The 14,107-nt window shown below is 37.1% G+C and overlaps 1 protein-coding gene across 6 annotated transcripts in view; it reads left to right on the forward strand.

Moving 5' to 3' along the window:
- Nucleotides 1-12,620, forward strand: part of LOC309619429 (uncharacterized protein) — a gene marked incomplete at its 5' end in the record, with an annotated part of 33,373 nt that extends 20,753 nt beyond the window's left edge. For all 6 annotated transcript variants that reach the window (XM_082374622.1, XM_082374621.1, XM_082374619.1 and 3 more), the window contains one exon: nucleotides 1-12,620. This exon is cut by the window's left edge.
- Between the last annotated feature and the right edge of the window lie 1,487 nt (nucleotides 12,621-14,107).

Consider the following 14,107-nt stretch of genomic DNA (forward strand, 5'->3'; position numbering starts at 1 on the left):
AAATGTGGCCAAACAACTGGTGATTCTAGATGAAAGGTAAATAAATGCACTACTCTTTCAACTTTTCTTTAGTTTTGTAAATTTTCAAGATAATAAGTTGAAGGAACTAGTATATGTTTTGTGGGTGGTTGTTTATGGCAACCACCATAAACTTTCACAGATATGATGCCTACACTTATTTTCTAACAAATTAACTAGTTGTGAAAAACTGTTGACTTTTGTTCAATCCACATCTTGTTTAAGTGGGCAGATATATGGGATATAAGAATGCATCCCCGGGACTTCCCTGGCGGTCCAGTGTTTGGGACTCCGCGGTTCCAGTGCAGGGGACATGGGTTCGATCCCTGGTCAGGGAACTAAGATCCTGCATGCTGCATGGCTAAAAAAAAAAAAAAAAAGAATACATCGCCTTTGAGAAACCAGAAGGAAACTGAGCAGATCATCTAAAACTTATACCCCTTTGGGAGGTGTGCACCATTTCCTGCTCATACATGCCATCCTGCCTCTTAGGCAATCTAGACTCTAGATGTGTCATTGGGCAGACACCCCATAAAACTGACACACTCCCATACACACACATGCAAGCACCACATCTAACAAGTAATTTTCTGAGTTTCAACTAACTTGTATATTAGCCCTGAAAGACTAGTATCCCAGTTTTAGATTTTAGCATTCTTTTTGAGGTTATTATAAAATGCTATGACCTTAACTCATGGAATAAGCCTTTTAAAATGTATTTTTCTCATTCAATTATTTAGGTTCAACGTTTATGTGAGTGTTGAGAACTCTGAAAATGTTTCCATCATATTCAAAGTATTTCTACTCTCTGGACACCTCAGGGTAATTTCTGACATTATGACAAATATAAAAACCTGAATGGCTGAATTTGTGAGTGCAAAGTAGTTATATTATGGCATTATAAAGACTCTCTCAAAAGGATCCTCTCAGTCATATATTAGAGTTCATTTCTAGAACATAAAATTTCATTTTTACACTGGGGAATCTCAGGAATAGTTACTCTATATGGTTCCAGGCTTTGCTTCAAGCACAATAAGAAACAACGCCCCTGGCATAACCATAAGAATACAAGAGTGAAGATGTACTGGTCTGGTCATAATTGTTAGCTGTAATGTCTGTAATTTGACCATGTATATTTTAAGTAATTTATTTAAACATAATATTTTTATATTTAGTATCTAATATGAACAGAATATAAATTTCAATTGGTCAATTGGTCAAAAAATGACCAATGAGGGTGAGTCAGGTACAGACTCTGTCTTCCTAGTCACTGTTGACTGTTTCCACTTTTGGAAACTCCTTCTCCACTGGCTTCCATGATACACATTCTCTTTGTTTTCTTCTGGCCTCTCTGTTTACTCAAGTTTATTCTTCCTTTGATGGTTCCTCTTCCTCCAATCACTGCTTAAATATTATCTTTCCCTGGAGACTTTACCTGATTCTCTCTTCATTCTATGCATTCTCTCTGAGGATCCTACACATGGTTCCACCTACCACTGAAGATTCCCAAATATCTCCTTTGAGCCAACATTGCTCTTCAGAACTTCAAAATCAAGTATGCTTCTTCCTGCTGGACATCTCTGCTTATATGACCCGTAGGTGCTCAAGCACAGCATGTGCAAAGCTCATATTACCTGTCCCCCAACTATGTTCCTCCTTCTGCATCCCCGTGCTCAGCAAGTGATATCTTCTTCCCACACAAAACTTTGGGATTATCTGAGACTTTTCTCTCTTCCTTGCCCCCAAATTAATTGTTCATTATGTCTATTGAAACTATAGCCTAAATATCTTATAAATCTGTCTCTTATTCTCCATCTTCACTTTCAATGACTTGATTGATGACTCAATATTTCTGTAATATTCCAAAATCATCTTCCTTTTTTGCGACTATTTGTGAATCTACTCCTTACATTATTGTCAGAAGGACTTTCTTCATATGCAAATAAGATCGTGTCCCCTCACTGCTCAGATTCCTTTAATAATACCTCCCATTTATTCTCAGGGAACATCCAAACTCCTTAGAATCCTCTACCTAGCTCTTTCTGATATTGAATTTTGCCCATTCAGACCTGTTGTGTCACGATAATGAAGTGCATTTAATTTCCAAATCTTGCTCTGCTGTCTCACACCTCTTTGCCCCTGCATACACTGCTTTCTTTCTCTGCAATGACTTTCTTCCATTTGCTTTCCTAGCTGACTCCTACTGTCCTTGAAAGACTGAGCTGAAGCATCAGTTCATCTGGGAAGACTTTCCCAGTCTGATTAGGTACTTCTCTATGTGCTGACATGCTATTCTGTTTATACATCTATCATGCAATATAATATAGTGATATTAATTTATCTTCTTGTCTTTGTCCTTCACTGGATCATGAAATTTCTAAAGTCAGAGTCTGTCTTTTTTTTTTTTTTTTAATAAATTTATTTATTATTTTTGGCTGTGTTGGGTCTTCGTTGCTGTGCGCGGGCTTTCTTTAGTTGCAGCGAGCGGGGGCTACTCTTCGTTGCAGTGCACGGGCTTCTCATTGCGGTGGCTTCTCTTGTTGCGGAGCACGGGCTCTAGGCGCGTGGGCTCAGTAGTTGTGGCTCGTGGGCTCAGTAGTTGTGGCTCACGAGCTCTAGAGCACAGGCTCAGTAGTTGTGGCACGCAGGCTTAGTTGCTCTGCAGCATGTGGGGTCTTCCCGGACCAGGGCTGGAACCCATGTCCCCTGCATTGGCAGGCAGATTTTTAACCACTGCGCCACCAGGGAAGCCCCCAGACTCTGTCTTTTTAATCTCTGTATCTGCATGGCCTGGCATATAACATTTGCAAACAAACATTTATTAAATGGAAATCTATATTAAAAACTTGCATCAAAGAAGAATTTCAGTGCACTGAGTCATTCAAATGTTACAGTTAATACTGAAGTTGAACATTGGTGGTGATATCCACAATCAAATACTAGTTTTTCTCAGTGTCAAGTGACCAGAGATTTGTTGCCATAGAAAGGAAAAAGTAAGTTTTAAAATGGTCTACTGGAATTTGCTACAATGGTTGTAAATTCTCTAATGACATTACAATAGAACCATTAATAACAAGATATTGTTCTGTTTTTCTAAGTTCTCAATATATTTTTACTTATATGAGAAACCCTTAACTATTTTTCAACACTCTGGATGTCACTTAAGCTTTCTAATTTGCATTCAGTTGGACTGCAGCTAGCTGGAGATTGAAACAGGAAATAATCTTTCGTCATTTATATAACAAGTGCTGCAGGCTCTACAATCTTTATGAGATTCATTTGAACCACTGATTTGTGACAACATCAGTTGACATTTTATAGATCATCAGAATCTTCCTCAAGGCAGAAATGTACAGTCTTGTTTCTAATAGGCAACTGTCACAGAAGTATTCACGTACCTGCTAACATTTATATTCTTGAGCCCCACTGTCCAACTTCATTGTACTGTATAATCTTTGACAGTATTTCTTTCTCCTATTTTCAATCATTCTTGCTTATGAAGCTATAAAATTAAGAAAACATGAGTATTATAATCTTTTTTTAACATCTTCATTGACTATGTTTTTTCAACAGAGAAATGAAATGATTCAGCTAATATGGATACTTACTTAAACCCTCCATTTCTTTTTATTTTCAGTCTGCTTCTTTCCAAGGAAAAGATATACTTTGTTCTTCAGTATGGAGGGAAAAGAATCTTTACTCCTCTGGAGTTCCATGTTAGGAACTAGAATCCTATTGAGAGTATAGTCTATAGCATTTCTTTTTGGTTAAAAAATATGGAGGAGGGACTTCCCTGGAGGTCCAGTTTGTTTGGATGTGGCACTTTCACTGCCAAGCGCCTGGTTTCAATCCCTGGTTGGAGAACTAAGAAGCCACAAGCTGCGCAGCGTGGCCAAAAACAAACAAACAAACAAGCAAAATAAACAGAAAGTTTTTTTTTTTTTTTAATATGGGGGAAAGTTAGAAAGGAATCCCTAGTATCCGAAGGTCAGGAGATACAATGAGGTGGTAATGTGCAATCATAGTTCAGCACCACGGACAGTGGAACAGCACTCCACTGCCCCCTCTCTGATTTTTAAAAATATTCTGCCTACATATAATTACCCAAAATGAGTTGCACTAAATGTTCCTTTAGGATGGCAGAAGAAAAATATTAGAACTTCCATTTATAATTATTTTTATCTAAAAAAGTTTAAAGTTAAGCTTAATTAAGTATATGTAGAGATAGGAGTATACATGTATAAGTTATAAATAAATAAATAAATAAATAAACACACACACACACACACACACACACACACACACACACACACACACACGGGCTGCATGCTCAAAATACTTTTACTGACATGTACACAATCAAATGAGTTTTGAGATTGCTACTAGAGATGATGGGGCACCACTGAAAATTTTGGCCAGGGAAATGACATGATGAAAGGAGAATTTGGGGAAAAACAATCTAAAAGCAGTATAGAGGTTAGATTGGAAAGAGTAGATGTTGAAGTTAGAAAGACTAGTTAGGAGGCTATTGCAAGAATCTAAATATCAGCTAGGATGGTGACATGGGGGAAGCAGAAAGCCATACAGATGTTGTAAAAGAAGAATCTTAAATATTAGGAATGAAAAAAATGTCAAAGAATAAGTGGAAATTTTGAGCTAGGCTGGCTGGGAAGAAACAAGGGGAATCAGTTATGAGACGTGAACCACACTGTAATTGCCACTGACAAAAAGGCCCACATAAATAATGCAGAATCTACAGTATTATCTTCTTGAACAGGAGAGTTAAGATCCTGTAAAAGTCCATAGTAGGAGATACATAGTTGAATAACTTAAAACCTTATAGGAAAAAAACAGAATTGTGGGGCAAGGATTGTACCCAAACTTGTGAAAGCTGTATGAATTTTTATGTTCAGAAAAATAAAATAATAAATACTGAGACCCCTCTGAGTAGTTTTGTATCCACAAAGTAAGTAATAAATATTAGATAAGAAACAGCAATCAATTAAGGAAATAGCAATAAAATGTACATATATATGTAACTGGTAGTAATAATTACTATAAATTATTTTCATTTGCCAGCTATAATATACTGGGAACTTTTCAGGTACTTCCTCTCCCATTTTCAAGACGTGTCTTGAAATTTGTTTTATTTTTTGTTGGACAAAATGCATAATAAAAAATTTCTTTGTTGCTGTTGAGTCTTATCCTCCAAATTTCTTTCTGATTTTTGACTCGGATATGTTGCTTTCTGTTTCTTGGACCCCACTGTGACTCCAAAGATACAAAGTAATTGGGATGTTTAAGGTATAAAATCTTTGGGTAACCTTCAAATCACCTTAACCTTGGCTCTGCCCGTGATAAAGGAGGGCTAAACTACATGACAACAGTGCACCTTAAAGTTCTCCCACAGAACCTCTGTTAGCCTTTGTGCAACTAGAATAAGTCCTCCCTTTGTGTAGATGCAGCCCTGAAAATCACTGCGTGCATGTCAGTCTCCATGCTCACCATTGGCCAGACACCAATGTACAGTGCACAATTTCTGTTGTTTTAAGCCACTCGGTTTGTGATATTCTGTTACAACGGCCCTAGAAAACGAATTCATGCACCATCACCTCTCTCTCACCTCACAGCTATGGCCAGTTCACCAGAAGAAAATATGGGCTGGTTCAAAGATGAGTCAACAGGCTATGCTGAAGTGAGCTAAAGCAGACAGCTGCTGCCCTGTAGATCCACTCAGAGATGCCCTTGAAAGGCAACGATTACACTGGGCAAAACAATGGTCACTGTACCTAGTGATCCCTCTGTATCGAGAGAGAAGTGGTCGAAGGTAAGTATATATGCGGACTCTTGGGCAGCGGTGAATAGTTTTGGCACATTTGTTATGGGCATCAGAGGGGTAGGTTTGGAAGGGGACAAGGAGGTCTAGGGAAGAAACATATACGGAAGTGGACACAAAGCGTGAGGCTCTTTCCATTGCGCGGTAATGCCTATCAGAGAGCTTCTGCCACAAACAGGGCATTAAAGAGCCAGGCAGATGGTATGGCTCATCCAGCTGATGTTAGCCAGCCTCTAGCCTTGCCACCCCAGTGCTTGCAAAAGTGCTCATGAACAAAGCCGCCAGGTGGCACAGATGGAGACTGTAATGGAATTTGCTCTAGCTGTTCCGCCTTCCTGGAACAGGCTTTTGCAGATTTCTATGTCCTTCAAGTCCTGGACAACTGAGCAGGGTTGTCCAGTGAGACACACCTGCAGAGGCAGAGTGATGTGTGAAGCTAGTGAAGTTTAAGTTGCCGGACAGATCACTCACACAAGCCTCCACGAGGGCTGGAAGTTGCTGGTAGTCAAGTGTGGAGAACAGGACAGGGGTTTACAATTAGGAAGTATTTCTATGTAAACGTTTCTGATAAATGGCTTAATCAGAAGATAGAGACCTATAACTCTGATGTGACTAATTTCTTATAATCTTTTCTCATTCCATAAATATTCACTTTGGGGACTAAGTTTTTAATTCCCAATTTTGCATTTATTTCTTAAGGAGGAAGCCCCCCGAACTTTACAAGCTTTGGGCACCACAAAACCTGGCTGTCCCTGTCTCTTCCAACCACTCTGTTTTACTGCTTTACCGCCCCTCCCCCCATGGTGATCTCACTTACCCCGCTTTAATTGTTCTTTTCTTTTTCCCATAGCCCTCATCACCTTTGAACATACTATTCGATTTACTGCTTGTTGCTTATTGTTTGAGCCCCCTCATTAAAATGTAAGCTCCAAGGGGGCAGGGGTCTTAGTGCTATTCCTGGACTCCATGTCCTAATGCAGTGCTTTACACATAGCAGATACTCAACAAATATTAGTAGAGGAGAAGACAGAAGGGAGGGAGAGAGACATGGAGGAAGGGAGCAAGGAAGGAGAAAGGCAGAAGGGAAGGAGAGAAGGGAGGAAGCAAAGGCAGAAGGTGGAAACCATTAAGAGTCATAGCACCAGTAACGGCAAGAGCTGAGGTAGGATTGAGACAGCACGGGACGACAATAGAGCCCTGACCAACCGAGAGCATAGACCACAAGCTCATCAGCCACAGGTGTCAACAGTGGCTGCCAGCAGTGCGTAGGCAGCAGGCAATGGGGACTTCAACCCAGAAACCAACAAAGGTTCAGAGGACAGCACAGGACCTGAACTTGACAACCTGAGGCCTCCTCTCCTGACCACCAAGAGGACACTGAAGCTTGTCTCTATACCCAAGATCTGCAGGAGGAAAAAGCAAGGGGGAAAAACTCTGAACACCTGAGCATTTACCTGGAGGAGTGTATTTAAACTGGAAGAGAAAGCATTAATTGGCAAATCCCTCCTCCTTCTCTCCCACAAGCCTACTATACACATAGGTTTGAAACAAGATTATAACAATTATAGGAATAAAGCATGTGTTCCTGGCATGTCTGAGTAGAAGTATATAGCCTTTTAAAGACTAGGAAAAACTAGTGACAGAAGTACACGGAATAACTGGTAGCGTCTCAATATGCTTTATTCTAAAAGGTCTGAGAGTATCCACAAAAAGGAGAGTATCCATCAATATTTTGGTCAGTTTTATAAAACAAGTCTTTCTTAGTATTTTTCCTTGCATGTGTACTTACTTTTGACTAACGACAGCATATACCCAAATAAGAGACACCTGGTGGTTTTTATTGTGTCTGTGCTACTTTGAGAAAATCTTGTTTTAGATGAGTTACTATATCATTTATAGCATTTTTGTCACGCAACCTTCTGTCATGTAGCTTCTACTATATTAAAACTTAGATTAAATTAATTGGATTTTAAATAATTTGTAAAACAAATTAATGGAACAAATAGTACCTCTAATACACCTTTTATTTACAGTCACATTTATATTCCAGTCACAAGATAAGGGATACATACTACGTATACAGACACACACACAGAGTCTTAGCCTTCGATGTGGAAAATCATCCTCTTTGGCAAAAGAATACATTTATCTGGAATTTAAAGAAGCTAAAAATAGAAAATATTTGTTTTTTTGGAATAAATAAAAACCGACATTGCCTTATGCATTCCCTTCCGGACATGGCAGGAAGCCTTTTCAGTCGGACAAGGGCTAATTGTTCAATAGAAAATGCCAGTGAAGCTCACTGTAGTGGGATTCTATCCATCTGTAATTTTCATTCCTAGAACCAAATACTTTCATCTGTTCCCATGTCTTCCAAAAGATTAGGACCCTTGGTGATAAAGGGAAACGTCTACAGATTGTCATCTCATTTTTGAGAGCCATTCAGAGAGAAAGAGGCATACTACAAGCTTGGGACCAGAACAGACTGAATTCATAAAAAAAGGCACAAGCCAAACTGTTCATCTCTGGTACATTAAAAATTATCACTGTTGTTAAAGCCATATGTTCTAGGTAAGAGGACAGGTTTTGTATTCACTGTGACATTTGTTCTGAGGAATGTTAGTGTACTTAATGCTAGCATGTGCTTAGCAGCAATTTGTAAATTTGAAAAGTAATCCAGAGTTCAAAAAATGAGGAAGGAAGATAAGAAACTTTACTTGAGAGATTTCTTAATTATCATTATGTCTGCATGTTAAAGCATAAGTGAAGACCCTTGACATTTGTCATCATTTCATTGCTTTAGGTATGCAGATTCAACCTTTAAAAGTTTGTTCATTCCTTAAAAAAAGCAATTTTTTAAAGCTGCTGTAAGGTGAAATTACTAGAGGCTTCGGTCAACGAAAGTGACAGTGATTTGCACCTTTCAGCTGAAACCCTGCTCAGTTCCCCAGTCTGAGATTTGAAAACACACACACACACTATTTTATTGGTGGATAGCATATACAGCATACGTGAAGTATAGTGATGTGCACTCTATAGAAAAGGGCACAAATCATAAGTGTTCGGCTTGATGAACTCTAAGCAAGTGAATACCCGCATGGGGCTTCCATCCAGGTTAATAAAAGAAAGATGACCAGTTCCCAAGACCCCCCTTACCTTGCCCACATTCAGTCACTACTTCTTCCCTCTGCCCCACAGGTAGCAACCACACTGACTTCTAACACTGTAGATTTGTTTTGCCTGTGTTTGAACTTTATATAAATGGACTCTATATGTTCTCATATATCAAACTCATAAGTAGACTTACAATATATATTCTTTTGTGTTTGGCTTCTCTCACTCAGCAATATGTCTGTGGGATTCCTCCCTGCTGTTATGTAGAACAGCGGTTTGTTCATTTTCATCACCGATAGCATTCCATCACAGGAGTATAACACAATTTACTTATCCATGTTAATGTTAATCGGAGATTTGGTTGTTTCTAGTTTTGGCTGACTAATGCTGTAAGAACACTATTGTTAATGTCTTTTAAACACATGAGTATACATTCTGTTGGGTCTCTAGCTCATAGTGAAATTGTTTGGGCATAGGGTATATACAAGTATATATTTAACTTCAATAGATAATGCTAGTCTTCCAAAGGGGTTGTACCACTACGCTACCAAAAGCCTTGCCATCCTGTAATAGTGTCAGCCTTTTTAACTTTGGCCATTTTGGTGAATTGTAACTGTAACCCACTGTGGTTTTAATTTGTATTTCCCTGAAAACTAATGAGATTGAGTGCCTTTTTGTATGTTTATTGACCCTTTAATATCCCCTTTTATGAATGGTCTGATCAAAACTCTTGTCCACTTTCCTGGTGCACTATCTATCTTTTCTTATTGATTTGCAGAAGTCCTGTGTAAACTCTGGAAACAATTCCTTAGTTACATGTATTGCATATATATTCTGTATATTTGTTGCTTTTAAATGCTCTTAATGAAATACTTTGATGAACAGAATTTCTTATTATTAGTTGCCTGCTTTATCAGTCTTATGACTTACTGCTAAGGTTTTAAAATCATAGAATGGATCCTGACTTTTATCAAGTTATTTTATGCATCTATTGATTGACTTTATAAATTTTCTTTTATTCCTTTAACTTGATGAATTATAATGTTTCTCCAATACCTATTTAGAAAAATTTCAAACTTACAAAATAAATGAAAAACAGTTCAATGAATACCTATATATCTTTTACTTTGCTTCACCAGTTATTAACATGTTGCCACATAGGTTTTATCTATCTATCTATCTATCTATCTATCTATCTATCTATCTATTATCTATCTTCTGTCTATCTACCTATCTCTCTACCTACCTAACTATATTTACCTTTGAAAGTATATTGCAGGCAATGATTGCTTGGATATGACACTAAATGTCCAGGCAACAAAATAGAAAATAATTGTACTACATCAAAATTTAAAACTTCTGTGCATCATGGGGCACTATCAACAGAGTGAAAAGACAACCCATGTAATTGAAGAAAATATTTGCAAATCAATATCTGATAAGTGGTTAATATCTAGAATATATAAAGAATTCCTACAACTCAACAACAACAGCAACCAAAAAAAATTTTTTTTAATGGGCAAAGGACTTAGGTAAACATTTCTCCAAAAATAAACAAATGACCAATATATAATAAGCATATAAAAAGATTCTCAACATCACTAATCATTGAGGAAATGCAAATGAAAACCACGAGATACCACATTAAGATGGCTATTATTTAAAAGAGAAAAAAAGAAAGTGAATAACAAGTGTAGGTGAGGATGTGGAGAAATTGGAACCCTTGTGTACTGTTGGTGGGAATGTAGAATGGTGCAGCTACTGTGGAAAGCAGTATGGCAGTTCTTCCAAAATTAGAAATAAAATTACCATACATTCCTGCTATTCCACTTCTGGGTATATACCCAAAAGAATCGAAAGTAGGGATTCAAACAGATATTTGTACACCCATGTTTATAGCAGCATTATTCACAATAGTCAAAAGATGGAAGCAATCCAAGGGTCCAACTGATGAATGCATAAACAAAATGTGGTCTATACATATAATGAAACTGCATTCAGTCTTAAAAGGAAGGAAATTCCGACATATGCTACAACACGGATGAACCTTGAAGACATTATGTTAAGTGAAATAAGCCAGTTACAAAAGAACATAAACCACATTATTTCACTCATGTGAATCACCTAGAGTAGTCAAGTATATTGAGACAGAAGGTAGAATGGTGGTTGCCAGGGGCTGGAGGGAGGAAGGAATGGGGAGTTATTGTGTAATGGGCACAGAGTTTTGCAAGATGAAAAACGTTCTGGGGGTGGATGTTGTGATGGCTGCACAACAATATGAATGTGCTCAGTGCTACTGAGCTGTACACGTAGAAACGGGTTACACGGTAATTTCATGTTATGCATATTTTATCACAAGCCAAAAAATAAATTTATAAAGAAGTATATTGCAAGAGTTCCACTTTCAGAATAGCAATGTGAAGAGCTCTACAGACCCACTTCTTAGTGAAATAAGCCTAACTGGTGAAAATTATAAAAGTGTAAAGTCTCTAAAAATTGTCCTAAAGGCATACAGCAAGTGAAGAAGAATTTATTTAAGAAAATCTACCAAAATTCAGCAAGGACAGCAAGAGTCTATGCCATGTGAACAACAACTCTCTCCTTATGTCCTCACTTCCAGCTCAGCATGAGGATATCTCACTCCAGGTGAGTGCAGCCAAAACACAGAATGAGAAATGAACAGAGCCACAGAGAAATGTGGAACACCACCAAGTGTTCCAATATACACATAATGGGAGTACTAGAAGAAGAATAGAGACAGGAAAGAGCAGGAAAATGTTCAAAGAAATAATGGCTGAAAAGTCCCCTAATTTAATGAAAAACAGGGATCTACTCATTCAAAAATCTCAACTCCATGTAGCGTAAATGCAAAGAAATCCATACATAGGTACAGTATAGTAAAAATGCTGAAAGGGAAGACAAAGAGAGTATCTTCAAAGCAGCAACTGAAAAACAGCTTATCACAAGGAAATCTCAATAAGATTAACAGCTACTTCTCCTCAGAAACAACGGAGGTCAGAAGGCAGTGGGATGACACAACCAAAGTACTCAAAAAACCCTCAACAAACCCAAACGCCCTGTCAAACAACAATCTTATACACAGCAAAACTAGCTTTCAAACACGGAGGTAAAGTAACATCATTCCTAGATAAACAAAAACTGAGAGACTTCATTGCTAGTAGATCCACCCTACAAGAAAAACTAAAGAAAGAAAAACTACAAAGAAGGCTCAGTAAAGTCCTGTTATTCAACTGCTAGTTCCACCATACTGAAAACCCTAGAATGGGTTTTCTGTTTATTTGACCCAGGACCTACAAAAACATTACCACTAATATACTTAATAGCAAAAGACTGAAGCCTTTCCCCCTTATCAGGAACCAGGCAAAGATGTCCTCTTTCATCATTTCTATTCAACATTCTTCTGGATGTCCTAACCAGTGCAATAAGACAACAATTAAAAAAAAAAAAAAAGAAACACATACAGTTTGGAAGGGGAAAGTAAGATGATCACATACTAAGAAATTTACAAAAAATCTACTGCAATTTAGTTAATTGAACAAGATCATGGGGCAGGGCAACACATCAGAAGCAATTATAATTCTATACTACAATAAATAACAGAAATGAAATTTTAAAACAATACTGCTTATAATAGCATAAAAACATGAAAAACTTAGGGATAAATTTAATAAGATATATACAAGACATCTTACACATATTAAAAATCTATAAAACAAGATTGAGAAAAATTAGAGACCTTAATAAATAGAGCTATATATCTTGCTCATGGATTGTATACTATTAAGGTGTTTATTCCTCCCAAATTGATCTTGGATTAAACACAGTATCAATAAAAATCTCAGCAGACTCTTCTTTTATAGAAGCTGATAAGCTGATTCTAAAATATATATGGTAATGAAAAGACATAGACAAGCCAAAACTCTTTTGAAAAACAAGAACAAAGTTGGAGGACTTACCCTACTTGCTCTCAAGATTTACTTTAAAGCTACAGTAATTAAGATAGTGTGGTTTTAGTATAAAGATAAACATTAGATCAATGTTACAGATATAGAGTCCAAAAATAGAGCCATATATATATACACACACGTATACATATATATATGTATACATATGTATGCATATATATATATATACACATATATGTGTGTGTATATATATATATATATATATATATATATATATATATATATATATATATAAAATCAACAGATTTTTGACAAATATGCCAAGGTAATTCAATGAGGGAAAAAAACAATCTTTTTAACAAATGGTGTTGGAACAGCTAATTATCTATATGGAAAACAATATAAAACTCAATCCTTCCCTCACAACACACAAAAATTAGCTCTAAATGAATCATAGACCTAATTGTAAAAGCTAAAATTATAAATTTTCCAGAAGAAAACATAGGAGACAAACTTTATAATCTGGGGGTAGGCAGAGATTTTGTAGCCAGGACACAAAATGCACTAAACAGAAAAGAAAAGTTGACAAACTGGACTTTATGAAAATTTTAAAATTCTGTACTTCAAAAGACACAGTTAAGAAGATGACTGCAGACTGGGGGAAAATATTTTTGATATATTTATATGACAGTGAAATTATACACAGAATATATAAAGAACTCCTGCAATTGACAAGACTGAAAAATAGATAGCAGTAAGATTAATAAAAGAGAAAGACAGAGGGGGAGACAACTAAACTAATCAAGAATTAATGTGTGGACATATTAAATGAGGCTGGAGACAGTAAACAAGATATAAACAAATTTGGGCCGATTAATTTGAAAACCTAGAGGAAATGGATACATCATTTTATGGGCTGAATTGCGTTCATTTGCTGAAGTCCTAACACCCAATACTTTGGAATGTGACTGGATCTAGAGGTAGGATCTTTAGAGAAGTAAGTACAAATGGGATCATTAGGGTGGGCCCTAAACCAGTTGGACTGGTGTCCTTAAAAGAAGAGGATATTAGGACACAGACAGACACAGAGGGAAGACCATGTGAAGACACAGGGAGAAGACAGCCATCTAATAGCTAAGGAGAGAGGTCTCAGAAGAAAACAACCCTGTCCACACCTTGATCTTGGGACTCCAGCCTCCAGAACAGTGAGAAA

Source organism: Balaenoptera borealis (genome assembly GCF_965194805.1).
Source record: "Balaenoptera borealis genome assembly, chromosome: 21".
Classification (NCBI taxonomy): Eukaryota; Metazoa; Chordata; class Mammalia; order Artiodactyla; family Balaenopteridae; genus Balaenoptera; species Balaenoptera borealis.